This window comes from Salmo salar, chromosome 01 (genome assembly GCF_965601325.2).
Source record: "Salmo salar chromosome 01, fSalSal1, whole genome shotgun sequence".
Classification (NCBI taxonomy): domain Eukaryota; kingdom Metazoa; phylum Chordata; class Actinopteri; order Salmoniformes; family Salmonidae; genus Salmo; species Salmo salar.
The window spans coordinates 85,465,307-85,482,036 of NC_138291.1; the positions used below are offsets into that span (position 1 = coordinate 85,465,307).

Sequence of the window (16,730 nt, forward strand, 5' to 3'; positions counted from 1 at the left end):
AGAATGCATGTTTGTGCTGAAAACCTTTGCCTTACTGCACCCAATGCCTGCACAATTCACCTGCAATTTAGCCTCTAGCCTGTTGCTGGAACTTATGCCTTCTGTGTACAAAACAGCACAGCTGACTTGACACCTACATAAAGTACACACAGCCAAAGCAAAGCAGGCTATGCCCTATAGTAAACTTTCCTCTAACACAGATCCTAAGCGAGCAGGACAGGGAATCATAGCATAAAGCTTAGCTCAAGCCTCATCTCAGATCTGTTTGTGGTTTCCTGCCAACTCCTACGGTCATTGTCACACCAATGGCAAGATTTGGGGACCAGGCTAGGTTAGCCATTGTTCCACAATGGCACACAGCTGCGTGTCACCGATTCAGGGACAACTGGACTAGAGGGATAAAACAAGGGGAAACACTTTGGCCAACAAACAGGGTTTATTTCCTGTACCGCTCAGGGCCCTTGCTTACAACTCCATTACATGCTCACTTAATATTCAACTAATAACATTCTGCCACTCCATCCAGGGTTCACTGGCACAGAACGGTGTACTTCACGCAGGTGGCCCCAGCCCCCTGTTCTGCCCTGGGCCCTCTGTCACCCCTTTTAACCTTCAGTTCCTCTGAGGCCAGGCAATCTAGAGCATTCTAGAACATCATATTACTAGGCGTGCAAGACCCGTATTCATAAAGCAAAGTCTTTCCTGTGGTTTAGTGACAAACAAACAAATGGCAATTACTGTCATTCACCCAGAGAGGTATTTACATAAATATTTGTTTACACCTTTCTAGACATTCAGACAAAATACTGACTGTACCTTGATGTAATAATTCTGTTTACTTATCTTCTGTCTGTCTTGTTTTTTTGACATCTCAGAAATGCAACAACATGTAGGGGCAGATATTCTGATACTTACTATAGATTTTAACCTTGAATAAAAGTTCAAAGGAAGATGTTTGATCAAAAAACTTTACCTATCACCCTTGACAACTACCCTTTTTTGTAAAACCAGTCATGCATGGTAGGTCTGTAATTAAATAGCTTAGATTACAACATGTTCTCTCTCAGGTTTTCCTTTGTTGTTGTTGTCAGCAGATCTTAGCTGTCAGATCCTAGTTGTCAGTTTACACTTTAGCCTTACTTAGTTGTTGTGTCTCAACACTTAAATATGAAAACAAAATGTTGACACCCAACAAACACAAGCACTAATCTGTGTATAGATTTGCTTTCTTGGTGAAAAAGTAGTAAAGCACAGATACATGACACCAATATTTAATTGACACTATTATATGAAATTAAGTGCCCTTTAATATAGACCACATGAACAATTCAATACATCGGATTTTCAATATGAATAAAGACATGCTAAAGTGCAAAGAAATGCAGCATTTTGACGTGTCCCTCCGTGCACACTCTCTGACTTCTAGGAAGATTTGAATTCACTAACCCCCCAAAATAGGGCGGCAGGTAGCCTAGCTGTTAGAACATTGGTCACTGGTTCAAATACCCAAGCCGACAAGGTGAAAAAGCTGCCTATGTGCCCTTGAGCAAGGCACGTAACCCTAATTTGCTCCAGGGGCGCCGTACTACTATGGCTGACCCTGTAAAACAACACATTTCACTGCACCTACCCGGTGTATGTGACAATAAAACATTATAATATATTTATTTTATTAAATGCTCTTAAGTTTTCAACATCATTGTAAAGCCCAAGTTATTTTGTTGCTTTGACAAAGTTAATTCTGAAGATTGTTATTTATTTAATGTGATTAGTAATTCATTTATGTCTGTCCCTCCCTCATTTTAAGGTCAAACCTGTTACGTGAACTGAACTCTCCTTCTAAAATGGTTTAAATATTTATTTCAAAAGAAACATTGAACATCTGACAGTCAAATCATAGTGTAAAAGCAGGTGAGCTGATTATAATCTTTTTGGCCATTTTCTGGTGTTTTGTGGTGAAAAACTGAGCAGGTTAAGCATAACATTTCAACCCTGTTACCCATAGATAGACAGGCCAGAAATGTTTAAATAATTAAACGTTTTGGGAATCTTGCATTAAATTGCCCCTCCCTGTTGCACACAACAAGCTTCCATTCCCCATGTCACAAGGGGGATTCATGGCTGATTTAAGAAGTCGTATTAGGAACCACTTTGGCCACACTGTAGACTAGATGTCATAGCCATGCATTTCTGGAATATCATATTAGCAAAGATGCAAATGTATCTCAAGTATTTATTTATGTGACGTTAAATATATTGACATGTATTTTTTTCGTATGGGACTAAAACGAGAAAGAGAGAGAGAATGCATGGTTGTTTCATACCTGTTACAAAAGTAGTTGATGAATCAGTGTCCGGAGTCCGTCTACCTGTGAGTGAGACTGCTACCAGAGCAGAGACTGGCACAGGTGCAACAACGTCCGTGCCTGCAAGAATGAATCAACCCACCTGTAGCTGCACAAAGTAAAGAATAACACCTCCCCTAAGGTGTGTGCGCATGTGTGTGTCAAGGTTATTATAGTAAACTAAAAACAAATCATTCAAAAAACGATTTAGTAAACTGAAATAAAATAACAAATCTGTTTGAAAAACTAAAACTATACTGAAACTATTATGTTTGACTCCAAAACAAAATTAAATGAAAGAAAAACCATGAATTATTTTGAAAAAAAATTGGGGGGGGGGCAAAAATCTGATGGGGTTTTCAAGCATTTTTTTATTCTAATGGGGTATTCAAGCTTCTGAATCTGGTTGGTCACAGTGACTTCATCATATAAAGATAGACTCAGTGAAATGAATTTGCCATGAGCAGAACAGCAGATATTGGGCGTGTTTGAGTGCTAAGGCTAAAGCAGCCGACTGGAGACAAAAGTCAAGGAATGAAGTCGGGGGAGGTGCATCTATGACAGCTGAAAGTTGGACACTAATGTTGTTTTCTAACACCAAGGCTCAGATCAAATGGCAGTGTTGCCATTGTTTATAAAACATGTTATTTTTAATGTTGAAATAGACATTTCTCACCCCCATATCACATACTCACAAACTGAAATCATAATATTTTAATAAAATAAATCAGTGAGAGAGAGCCTCAAATTTATTTGAATATATCCACTGTACACATAAATCATGGCAAATTGGTTCCTGTTTCAGTCATGTCTTTGGTCACGTTTGGGTGGGTCAAACAAAAACACCCTGATTATTTGTTGACAAAAGATTCCCCCACATTGCAGGCGATGGCTGCAGGATGAAGTCATTGAGGAGCAACTGCAGAAACTTGCAGTCGACTGCAGTCAAAACTTTGTGACCTTTGATCACATCATTTTTGTAAACTTCATGCAGTCGGCAAGTCTGAAAATGTTTATCCGCAGAATGCTACAGACTTTGAAAGGCGGTGACCATAAACTTGACAAAAGTGGTCTGCTTGAACGCACCCATTGAGATGAGCATGATGCAATACTTTGCTGTCACACAGAGTATCTGCACATGTGCACGGGAGCGCTTCACTCTGCTACAAGTGGTAGCTACAGGACCAAAACAATGAAGAAGTTTAGCCTCACGCTTCAAGTCTCTTGAGCCTTATACTACGAATGTAGTTTGAGTAGTTAGTGAGGTAACTTTGATCAACTCTTAGTTCAACTAGGGATAACTGGTACCACAAATGTGGTTCACCTTTTAGCCAGAGGGTTATACTATGAATCAAGTTAGATCTACATTGGGTTTTCCAATAATCATTTTTTTTTTTTGTGTGTTAAAAAATAGTAATGTTAAAATACATATCATATTTTGTAATGACAGAATGCAGTTGAAACACTTTTATATGTGTTAATACAATTATTTTATCGATAGGAGTGGGAGAAAAGGTGCTTGTGCATTGATGGCAGTAACGATAAGTAATAAAATAAAGCCTATTTCACATCATAGCCTTCTGAATTTGCAAGATAACTTTTCTTTCATTTTCATTTCATCACAAATGAAAATGTGGCATGGATTGATGTTGCAGCATTGTCTCAGTGAAGAGTTTGACATTCGACTAGCCACTCTAACACTAGCAGGCTTGTAACTGCTAACGGCAGGCAGATGGGAAATATCACCGGAATAATACAGATGAAGCCTAAGCTGGAATGTGAAGCTAACTTTAGTTGGCTAGCTTTAGAAAATCCTGAGTAGATCTAGCTTGTATCTTAGTATACCCCTCTGGTTGTTACGGAAATTGACCCACTACTGTTTACTTTGTGCATCCAAGTATTCTCGCTGAGTCTACCTTTAAACATAACTCATGACCTGACTCATCACCTTATGCATTATTGCCCCACTATGGCAAGAAGTGACAACCCCCCCCCCCCCAAAAAAAAAACACATAAACGGCTTCTAGCCTCCCACACATAGACATCTTTCTGTCACTTAACACTCAAATTGAATTGACATAACATAAAAGCAAAATGTAAATGTTTTTATATCTAAAACCTAACTGAAACTAAACTTGAAAGAAAAACCCAACAGAAATAAAAACAAATGTATAGTCAGACACACACACGTTTAACAACCTAGCCTCTTGAGGAACTAATTATTATTATTATTTTTGGGGAAAAATATTTTTTATTTTCATTTCACATTCAAATACAATTACAAATTCAGTGCATTACGTTGTACACAACATGGATTCATAAAAACAGTATTAAAGAGCACCGTAACAATACAAAAATAAAACTCCTCAAAAAAGTGCTGTTCTGTGGAACCTGACCAGCATTATAGGCCTACATTCAAGACCAGCATGCCTCCAATAATCTCCAAAAAGAATACAAACAACTCACAAATAAAAACATACACATATGCCAAAGTGAACTCCAAATAAACCTTAGTGCTTATCAAATATGTACAAAGGCCCAGCCTACACCTCAATTTTACCTACGGAATACAATGATATACACTGCTCAAAAAAATAAAGGGAACACTTAAACAACACAATGTAACTCCAAGTCAATCACACTTCTGTGAAATCAAACTGTCCACTTAGGAAGCAACACTGATTGACAATACATTTCACATGCTGTTGTGCAAATGGTATAGACAACAGGTGGAAATTATAGGCAATTAGCAAGACACCCCCAATAAAGGAGTGGTTCTGCAGGTGGTAACCACAGACCACTTCTCAGTTATTATGCTTCCTGGCTGATGTTTTGGTCACTTTTGAATGCTGGCGGTGCTTTCACTCTAGTGGTAGCATGAGACGGAGTCTACAACCCACATAAGTGGCTCAGGTAGTGCAGCTCATCCAGGATGGCACATCAATGCGAGCTGTGGCAAGAAGGTTTGCTGTGTCTGTCAGCGTAGTGTCCAGAGCATGGAGGCGCTACCAGGAGACAGGCCAGTACATCAGGAGACGTGGAGGAGGCCATAGGAGGGCAACAACCCAGCAGCAGGACCGCTACCTCCGCCTTTGTGCAAGGAGGAGCAGGAGGAGCACTGCCAGAGCTCTGGAAAATGACCTCCAGCAGGCCACAAATGTGCATGTGTCTGCTCAAACGGTCAGAAACAGACTCCATGAGGGTGGTATGCGGGCCCGACGTCCACAGGTGGGGGTTGTGCTTACAGCCCAACACCGTGCAGAACGTTTGGCATTTGCCAGAGAACACCAAGATTGGCAAATTCGCCACTGGCGCTCTGTGCTCTTCACAGATGAAAGCAGGTTCATACTGAGCACGTGACAGAGTCTGGAGACGCCGTGGAGAACGTTCTGCTGCCTGCAACATCCTCCAGCATGACCGGTTTGGCGGTGGGTCAGTCATGGTGTGGGGTGGCATTTCTTTGGGGGGCCACACAGCCCTACATGTGCTCGCCAGAGGTAGCCTGACTGCCATTAGGTACCGAGATGAGATCCTCATACCCCTTGTGAGACCATATGCTGGTGTGGTTGGCCCTGGGTTCCTCCTAATGCAAGACAATGCTAGACCTCATGTGGCTGGAGTGTGTCAGCAGTTCCTGCAAGAGGATGGCATTGATGCTATGGACTGGCCCGCCCGTTCCCCAGACCTGATCCAATTGAGCACATCTGGGACATCATGTCTCGCTCCATCCACCAACGCCACGTTGCACCACAGACTGTCCAAGAGTTGGCGGATGCTTTAGACCAGGTCTGGGAGGAGATCCCTCAGGAGACCATCCGCCACCTCATCAGGAGCATGCCCAGGCGTTGTAGGGAGGTCATACAGGCACGTGGAGGCCACACACACTACTGAGCCTCATTTTGACTTGTTTTAAGGACATTACATCAAAGTTGGATCAGCCTGTAGTGTGGTTTTCCACTTTAATTTTGAGTGTGACTCCAAATCCAGACCTCCATGGGTTGATAAATTGGATTTCTATTGATTATTTTTGTGTGATTTTGTTGTCAGCACATTCAACTATGTAAAGAAGAAAGTATTTAATAAGATTATTTATTTCATTCAGATCCAGGATGTGTTGTTTAAGTGTTCCCTTTATTTTTTTGAGCAGTATATATACTATAGAAACCGTTTACAATGAAGGGAATACCCCTTTCCATCTATTCTTGACTGACATGATGCCCCACTTATCTATTTTTACATTTACATTTATGTAATTTAGCAGATGCTCTTATCCAGAGCGACTTACAAATTGGTGCATTCACCTTATGATATCCAGTGGAACAACCACTTTACAATAGTACATCTATATCCTTTTTTGGGGGGGTGGGGGGTTAGAAGGATTACTATATCCTATCCCAGGTATTCCTTAAAGAAGTGGGGTTTCAGGTGTCTACGGAAGGTGGTGATTGACTCTGCTGTCCTGGCGTCGTGAGGGAGCTTGTTCCACCATTGGGGTGCCAGAGCAGCGAACAGTTTTGACTGGGCTGAGCGGGAACTGTGCTTCCGCAGAGGTAGGGGGGCCAGCAGGCCAGAGGTGGATGAACGCAGTGCCCTTGTTTGGGTGTAGGGCCTGATCAGAGCCTGAAGGTACGGAGGTGCCGTTCCCTTCACAGCTCTGTAGGCAAGCACCATGGTCTGGTAGCAGATGCGAGCTTCAACTGGAAGCCAGTGGAGTGTGCGGAGGAGTGGGGTGACGTGAGAGAACTTGGGAAGGTTGAACACCAGACGGGCTGCGGCGTTCTGGATGAGTTGTAGGGGTTTAACCTCTATGGGCTAGGTGGGACGCTAGCGTGCCACCCGTGGTGCACTCCATCAACAGCAGGTGCATTTCAAGAGCGGCAAATTTGAATCCAAATAAATGTCAAAATTCAAATTTTTCAAACATACAACTATTTTACACCCTTTGAAAGATAAACATCTCCTTAATCTAACCACGTTTTACGATTTCAAAAAGGTTTTACGGCGAAAGCATAAATTTAGAGTATGTTAGGACAGTACATTTACAAGAGTTGTGTGTAATGTTTTGTCAAGTCAAAGACAGGGTCACCAAAACCATAAAACCAGCTAAAATGATGCACTAACCTTTTACAATCTCCATCAGATGACACTCCTAGGACATTATGTTAGACAATGCATGCATTTTTAGTTCTATCAAGTTCATATTTATATCCAAAAACAGCGTTTTACTATGGCATTGATGTTGAGGAAATCGTTTCCCTCCAATAACCGGCAGTCAAGTCAGCGTCACAAATTAAATAATTAAAATTAGAAAACATTGGTAAAATATTATATTGTCATTTAAAGAATTATAGATTTACATCTCTTGAACGCAATCAACTTGCCAGATTTAAAAATAACCTTACTGGGAAATCACACTTTGCAATAATCTGAGCACTGCGCCCAGAAAAATACGCGTTGCGATACAGACTAGACGTCATGTTGGGGAGATCTAAAATCGAAAATACTATGTAAATAATCCATTACCTTTGATTCTCTTCATCAGATGTCACTTCCAGGTATCACAGGTCCATAACGAATGTAGTTTTGTTCAAAAAAGCTCATCATTTATGTCCAAAAATCTCCGTCTTGTTAGCACATGATCTAAGCCAGCCGGACTTCTCGTCATGAACGAGGGGAAAAAATATATTTACGTTCGTTCAAACATGTCAAACATTGTATAGCATAAATCATTAGGGCCTTTTTTAACCAGAACATGAATAATATTCAAGGTGGACGAATGCATACTCTTTTATAACGTATTGGAACGAGGGTACCCAACATGAACTCGCGCGCCAGGTGTCTAATGGGACATCATCGTTCCATGGCTCTTGTTCGGTCAGATCTCCCTCCAGAAGACTCAAAACACTTTGTAAAGGCTGGTGACATCTAGTGGAAGCAATAGGAAGTGCCAAAATATTCCTCAGCCCCTGTGTTTTTCAATGGGATAGGTTTAAAGGTAATACAACACATCAGGTATCCACTTCCTGTCAGAAAATGTCTCAGGGTTTTGCCTGCCAAATGAGTTCTGTTATACTCACAGACACCATTCAAACAGTTTTAGAAACTTTAGAGTGTTTTCTATCCATATATAATAAGTATATGCATATTCTAGTTACTGGGTAGGATTAGTAACCAGATTAAATCGGGTACATTTTTTTTATCCAGACGTGCAAATGCTGCCCCCTAGCCCTAACAGGTTAAAGTCACCCAGAACTGTGAGGGGTGAGCCATCCTCAGGAAAGGAACTTATCAAGGCGTCAAGCTCATTGATGAACTCTCCAAGGGAACCTGGAGGGCGATAAATGGTAAGGATGTTAAGCTTGAATGGGCTAGTGATTGTGACAGCATGGAATTCAAATGAGGAGATAGACAGATGGGTCAGGGTAGAAAGAGAAAATGTCCACTTGGGAGAGATGAGGATTCCAGTGCCACCACCCCGCTGACCAGATGCTCTCAGGGTGTGCGAGAACACGTGGTCGGACGAGGAGAGAGCAGTAGGAGTAGCAGTGTTTTCTGTGGTAATCCATGTTTCCGTCAGTGCCTAGAAGTCGAGGGACTGGAGGGTAGCATAGGCTGAGATGAACTCTGCCTTGTTGGCCGCAGACTGGCAGTTCCAGAGGCTGCCGGAGACCTGGAACTCCACGTGGGTCATGTGCGCTGGGACCACCAGGTTAGAGTGGCAGCAGCCACGCTTTCGAATTGTATTCTTTTTCAAATGTCCTGTTTTATAAATTGAACCAATCCCGTCGGTGACCACTTGAGTGTCATTGAGCGCACCACATCTGGCCTCCCAAAGTTTTGTCTTGATAAGGGACACCAGAGTCACTAATTCTAATAATTGCACCTTTTCCAAAATTTTTAGTTCAAATTTGGCTACCCCTTCATAAGCAATGTTTTTAAAAATAAAAAAACAATTGTATTTTTTTCCAAACTATTTGGGCAAAAGAACATTCCCATAAAACATGGGGAATTGTTTAAATTGCGAAACAATTGTCCCTGCGACAAAATTCAGCCATACTTTCTGCCCGAGACAATACCGGGGGGCCGGAGTCTGGTGGCGGTCCGCTTGTCGCCGATACCTGGAGGTGGTCTTGAAAAGGGCCGACAGGGCTCTCTTCCAGGTACAACGACAGCGGTGGACAAACATCTGGGCCGAAGGTATGCCGACCTCTTGCTCAGGAAAGAGCAGGTGCTTATACCCCTTGGAACACTCAAAGGGCGAGAGACCCGTGGCAGAGCAAGGAAGAGTGTTGCGGGCGTATTCGACCCACAGTAGTTGCTGGCTCTATATGGTGTTGGCGGAGACCAGGCAGCCAAGAGTTGTCTCCAGGTCTTGTTTGGCTCGCTCCGACTGACAGTTGGACTGGGGATGGAACCCGGAGGACAGGCTGGCTGATGACCCAATGAGTGTGCAGAACGCCTTCCAGAACTGGGATGAGATTTGAGGACCCTGGTCAGAGACCATGTCCACTGGGAGTCCATGGATCCTGAAGACATGCTGCACCATGAGCTGGGCAGTCTCTTTGGCAGAGGGTAGCTTGGGGAGAGGAATCTACTGTCAGGATGGTGGTTTTGCCATTAGACGGGGGGAGACCCATGACAAAGTCCAGGGATATGTGAGAACAGGGACGGTGAGGGACAGGCAGAGGTTGAAGGAGACCAGCCGGAGCTTGCAGAGGAGTCTTGTTCTGCGCACAGATCATGCATGCGGCAACGAACGCGAAGATGTCAGGAACCATGGTAGGCCACCAAAAGCATTGTTGCACAAAGGCCAGGGTCGGAAGGGAGCCCGGGTGGCAGGGAACGCTATGCCTCACGAACCTGCTTCCCTATTCCCCAGCTGAGGGCCATCGCCAGGCACAAGGTGGGGAGGATGATCTCGGGTTCCGGGGTAGTAGCCATGGGGCTATAGTGGTGTTACAGCATATCCGGCTTGACATTCTTGGATGCCGGTCAGTATGAGAGGGAGAAGTTGAACAAGGTGAAAAGCAGGGCCCAGATAGCTTGCCTGGAATTGAGAAGCTTGGCAGTGCAAAGATATTCCAGGTTCTTGTGGTCGGTCCACATAATGAAAAGATGTTCAGCCTCCTCCAGCCAGTGCCTCCACTCATCCAACGCCATCTTCACCATGAGAAGCTCACAATTCTCCACATCGTAGTTCCTTTCCATGGCATTGAGGCGATGGGAGAAGAACGTGCAGGGATGTAGCTTGAGGTTCATGGCAGAATGCTGGGACAGGACAGCCCCCACTCCGACATCCGAAGCATCAGCCTCCACCAGGAACTGGCGGGACGGTTCAGGATGAACCAAGATGGGAGCTGTGGTGAAACAATGTTTGAGATCCCGGAACACCCGGTCAGCAGCTGGGGACCACGTGAACGGAACCTTGAAGAGGTGAGTGCAGACAGGAGGGAAGCCAGAGCACTGTAACCCTGGATAAAGCGGCGATAAAAGTTGGTGAATCCCAGGAATGGTTGCAGCTGCACCCTGGACGTAGGCTGGGGGCACTCCCATTGCTTTCACCTTCCCGGGATCCATCTATACACTCCCTGCAGTGATGAAGTAACCCAGGAAGGGGATAGTGGAGCGATGGGATTTACATTTCTCTGCTTACAGAAAAAGCTAGTTCTCCAGGAGGCATTGGAGAATATGTCGGACATGGAGCACGTTTCTTTGGGCAGAGCAGGAGAAGATGAGGTATGCGTCGGATGTGGAGACCATCATTAACCAGAGCCTGGAACACAGATGGTGAGTTGGTAAGGCCAAATGGCATGACCAGATACTCGTGGTGACTGCTAGCCGCGTTGAAGGAAGACTTCCACTCGTCCCCTTCCTGTGTCCGCACCAGGTGGTAGGTGTTCAGTAGGTCCAGCTTGGAGAACACGGTGGCCCCCTGGAGGTGCTCGAAGGCCGAAGAGATGAGTGGTAGAGGGTAGCGGTTCTTCACCATGATGTAGTTGAAGCCCCAGTAGTCGATGCACAGGCGCAGGGTTTTGTCCTTCTTCCCCAAAAAGAAGAACCCTGAGCCGGCGGGGGAGGCAGAAGGATGGATGAACCCTGCAGCTAGGGAGTCCTCAATTTAGGTCTCCATAGCCTTGGTCTCCGGACCCGACAGAGAGTACAGTCGTCCTCGGGGAGGAGAGGTGCCTGAGAGATGGTCAATCCCACAGTCATAGGATCGTTGCGGTGGAAGCGAAGTGGCCCGGGCCTTATTGAACACCTCTCGGAGGTCCTGGTATGCCGCAGGAATGGCGGAGAGGTCTGGGGCAACTTTCGAGCCCCCAGGAAGATGTCCCGCTGACTTCAGGCAATGATCATTGCAGAACGGGCTCCAGCCCATGATGGCACCAGCTGATCTGTCAATAAGGGGATCGTGTTGCTGGAGCCAAGAGAATCACAATACCACGGGAACCTGAAGAGACTTAATGAGCAGGAATTGGATCATCTCGTTGTGGTACCCTGACACACGTAGGTGGATGGGGGTGGTATTGTGGGTGACCCGGCCTATAGAGCGCCCGTCCAGCACTCTAACATCCATGGGAATGGAGAGGGGCTGAGTGGGCATGCCCAGCTCGGATGCCAGGGTAGCATCCATAAAGCTCTCATTGGCCCCAGAGTCAATGAGTACCCAGAGAGATTTCGATTGGTTCACAGCGAAAAGGTATGAAAATGGGTGTGAGTATGGGGAGAGGAAAAGTTATCTGTATGGCCCACCAGTACACTCGCTCCTATCGGTGAGCCTGGTATTTTAGTGGACATGTGGAGGCGAAATGACCAGTAGTCCCGCAATACAGGCAACTCTTAGTGTGAAGCCTGTATAGCCGTTCGGCTGGGGACAGCCTAGCTCTACCTAGTTGCATTTGTTTGGAAAGAGGTGAATCGGCAGTCTTCATAGACTCTCGGGGGAACTCGGGTAGCCTCGGGTTCTTTTGGCAATGGAGTCGTCGGGGACTTCCGGGATGCCTCGGAGGTGAGGTGGAATCCTTGGGCAGGCGAGTGAAATCTAATCTCCTCTTATTCCTCCGTTCCCTTAGCTGCCCATCGATCCGAATGGTCAAATGGCATGAGCGAGTCGAGATCCGTCGGTAGTTCCCGGGCTGCAAGCTTGTCCTTTACTTCCTCCGAAACTCCGTGCAGGAACATGTCGAACAGCGCTTCTGGGTTCCAGGCACTCTCAGCTGCCAACGTGCGGAAAGCCACCGCAGTCTGCCACACTGCAGGGGTCTTGCTGAAGCAACTTCCGGGTGGCCTCTCTCCTGGACAATGGAACATCGAAAATGTACTTTAACTTGTTATGGATAGGGGGCAGTATTTTCACGGCCGGATAAAAAACGTACCCGATTTAATCTGATTATTACTCCTGCCCAGAAACTAGAAAATGCATATAATTATTAGCTTTGGATAGAAAACACTCCAAAGTTTCTAAAACTGTTTGAATGGTGTCTGTGAGTATAACAGAACTCAAATGGCAGGCCAAAACCTGAGAAGATTCTGTACAGGAAGTACCCTGTCTGACCATTTCTTGGCCTTCTTTGCAATCTCTATCCAAAACAGGGGATCTCTGCTGTAACGTGACATTTTCTAACGCTCCCATAGGCTCTCAGAAGGCGCCAGAACGTTGAATGATGACTTTGCAGGCCATGGCTGAAAAACAGTAGCGCATTTGGTAAGTGGTCAATCTGAGAACAATGAGACTGGGGCGCCCGTGCACAAGACGACTCCATGTTTACATTTTCAGTCTGAACGAAAACAACGACTCCCGGTCGGAATATTATCGCTTTTTTACGAGAAAAATCACATAAACATTGATTTTAAACAGCGTTTGACATGCTTCGAAGTACGGTAATGGAATATTTTGACATTTTTTGTCACGATACGCGCCGGGCGCGTCACCCTTCGGATAGTGTCTTGAAAGCACAACAAAACGCCGCTATTTGGATATAACTATGGATTATTTGGAACCAAAACAACATTGGGTGATGAAGTCTTGGGAGTGCATTCGGACGAAGAACAGCAAAGGTAATCCAATTTTTCTTATAGTAAATCTGAGTTTGGAGAGTACCAAACTTGGTGGGTGTCAAAATAGCTAGCCATGATGGCCGGGCTATCTACTCAGAATATTGCAAAATGTGCTTTCACCGAAAAGCTATTTTAAAATCGGACACCGCGATTGCATAAAGGAGTTCTGTATCTATAATGGTTATGTTTTTTGTGAACGTTTATCGTGAGCAATTTAGTAAATTCACCGGAAGTGTTCGGTGGGAATGCTAGTTCTGAACGTCACATGCTAATGTAAAAAGCTGGTTTTTGATATAAATATGAACTTGATTGAACAAAACATGCATGTATTGTATAACATAATGTCCTAGGCGTGTCATCTGATGAAGATCATCAAAGGTTAGTGCTGCATTTAGCTGTGGTTTTGTTTTTTGTGACATTATATGCTAGCTTGAAAAATGGGTGTCTGATTATTTCTGGCTGGGTACTCTGCTGACGTAATCTAATGTTTTGTTTTCGCTGTAAAGCCTTTTTGAAATCGGACAGTGTGGTTAGATAAAGGAGAGTCTTGTCTTTAAAATGGTGTAAAATAGTCATATGTTTGAAAAATTGACGTTTTTGGATTTTTGAGGAATTTGTAATTCGCGCCACGCCTATCATTGGATATTGGAGCAGGTGTTCCACTAGCGGAACGTCTAGATGTACTCCTCCACAAACTCCTCCAGACTGAAGCATATGGCCAACTGTTGTTCCCATACTGTCGTAACCCAGACAAGACCCTTCCCGGACATTAGCGTGATGAGGTACGCTATCTTAGAGCAGTCCGAGGGGTAAGCGGGGGGCTGCAGCTTGATGATGAGGAACACAGAGTGAGAAACACCCGGCAGGTGCCCAACTCTCCATCAAAGTGTTCCGGGGGAGGTAAGTGGGGTTCCCGGGAAACCGAGGTGGCTGGGGAGGCAGTGCTGCTAACAGCCGGCTTACTGAGGGTCTGGGAGGTTACCGTCATGGTATGCTTCCTAACAGACAACCCGTGGAATTGCTCCAGCAATGCGTTCAATGCTTGGTCATGGTATTCGGCCAAGGTCTGGAACCCTTCCATCAGACCATGAAGCAACTCCTCGTGCCTTCCAATGGTGGCTCATTGGGAGGAAATGGCGTTGCGAAGCTGGTCCGAGTCTACTGGGTCAATCATGGCCAGTTCGTACTATCACGTTTTAGGGAAGACCCAGATGCAGTGTCGAAGTAACAAAAGTGTATTACTCGAGCAGGGGGCAGAAAAAACAACAGATCAAGGACTGGCAGAGGTCAGTAATCCAGATCAGAGTCCAAAAGGTACAGAACGGCAGGCAGTCTCGGGGTCAGGGCAGGCAGAGGTCAATAATCCAGTGTGATGTGACAAGGTACAGAACGGCAGGCAGGATCAGGGCAGGCAGAATGGTCAAAACCGGGAAAACTAGAAAACAGGAAGTAGAAACAGACAGGCACAAGGGGGAAACCACTGGTAGGTTTGACGAACAAAATGAACTGGCAACAGACAAACAGAGAACACAGGTATAAATACACTGGGGATAAGCACAAAGACAGGTTATAAAGATCAGGGGGTGACAGTAAAATTGATTACATTTAGATTGTTTGTCACTGGCCTACACACAATACCCCATAATGTGGAAATTAATAACACATTTGTTCAGGAGTAGAAACATGCTAAACAATTCACATAATAATTTGCTTAGACTCACTCTGTGTGCAATAATGGTGTTTAACACAATTTTATAATGACTACCTCATCTCTGTACCCCACACATACAGATAATTGTAAGGTTCCTCAGTCGAGCAGTGAATTTCAAACACAAAGTCCATGGAGGTTTTCAATTGGGTCGCAAACAAGGGCACCTATTGGTCGATGGGCAAAATAAATAAACAGACATTGAATATCCCGTAGAGCATGGTGAAGTTATTATTTACACTTTGAATGGTGTGTCAATACACCCAGTCACTACAAAGATACAGGCACAGACAGAAGGGGTAACCCAAACACGTCACACAGGCTATAAAGCTGAAGCATCCATTTAGAATCTTTTCTCACCACCAAATATGGTAGTGAGAGGAAGTCCAGTTGTAGGCATTGGGAGAGGATGGAACTAGGTGAAACGGTGCCGACATTCTGCACATTTTCTCATTGATGAAACATCGTATCTCAATACATTTTTCTGTTTCCAAAACTATAATATGCTACGAACACAGTGCACTAGGTTTAGTAGGAGTGCAAGATTGAATTTAGTGCAAGATTGAATTCCACTTTGCTTGTTCTGCCCACTGTGTTTAATCATTTAATCCCGCTGTAAACGACACAGATTAACTATTTTGGGTTAGTTATAAATACACTATATGACCAATAATATGTGGACACCTGCTTGTTGAACATCTCATTCCAAAATCATGGGCATTAATATGGAGTTGGTCCCCCCTTTGCTGCTATAACAGCCTCCACTATTCTTGGAAGGCTTTGTACTAGATGTTGGAATATTTCTGCGGGGACTTGCTTTCATTCAGCCACAATAGCATTAGTGAGATCGGGTACTGATGTTGGGCTTTTAGGCTTGGCTCACAGTCCGCGTTCCAATTCATCCCAAAGGTGTTTGATGAGGTTGAGGTCAGGGCTCTGTGCTGGCCAGTCATGTTCTTCCACACCGATCTTTACAAACCATTTCTATATGGACCTCACTTTGTGCATGGGGGCATTTTAATGCTGAAACAGGAAAGGACCTTCCCCAAACTGTTGCCACAAAGTTGGAAGCACAAAATCATCCAGAATGTTATTGTATGCTGTAGCACTAAGATTTCCCTTCACTGGAACTAAAGGGCCTAGCCTGAACCAAGAAAAATAGCCCTAGACCATTATTCCTCCTCCAAACTTTACAGTTGGCACTGTGCATTGTGACATGTAGCTTTCTCCTGGCATCCGCCAAACCAGTTTCATCTGTCTGAATGCCAGCTGGTGAAGCGTGATTCAGACACACATAAAAGTACAGACACAAGCATACACACACGAGCGCTAGCACACGCACTCTTAACACACGTACATTGTAATATTGTATGGTGGTATTATACATTTTGTATTGTAGATATATAGTGGTGTAATATGATCTACTGTTGTATCTTTTGTTTATATGTAATGTAAGTGCCTTAAAACCTCTTAAGGATCTGCACCTTTTTTCAATTTTCACCTAAAATGACATACCCAAATCTAACCGCCTTTAGCTCAGGCCCTAAAGCAAGGATATGCATATTCTTGGTACCATTTGAAAGGAAACACTTTGAAGTTTGTGGAAATGTGAAAGGAAT

General features: G+C 44.4%; 1 protein-coding gene across 3 annotated transcripts in view; it reads right to left on the reverse strand.

Annotated features, from left to right (window-relative positions):
- LOC106611875 (inward rectifier potassium channel 16-like) overlaps positions 1-16,730 on the reverse strand; it is an 85,996-nt gene that overhangs the window by 16,898 nt on the left and 52,368 nt on the right. The window contains exon 1 of one of the 3 annotated variants that reach the window (XM_045723457.2): positions 2,325-2,522. The exons of 1 other annotated variant lie outside the window; for it this stretch is intronic. The gene's annotated coding sequence lies outside the window, so the exon portion shown is untranslated. Of the gene's footprint in view, positions 1-2,324; positions 2,523-16,730 lie in introns of those variants that run through there. One more of the 3 variants, XM_014212502.3, reaches the window with a different exon arrangement.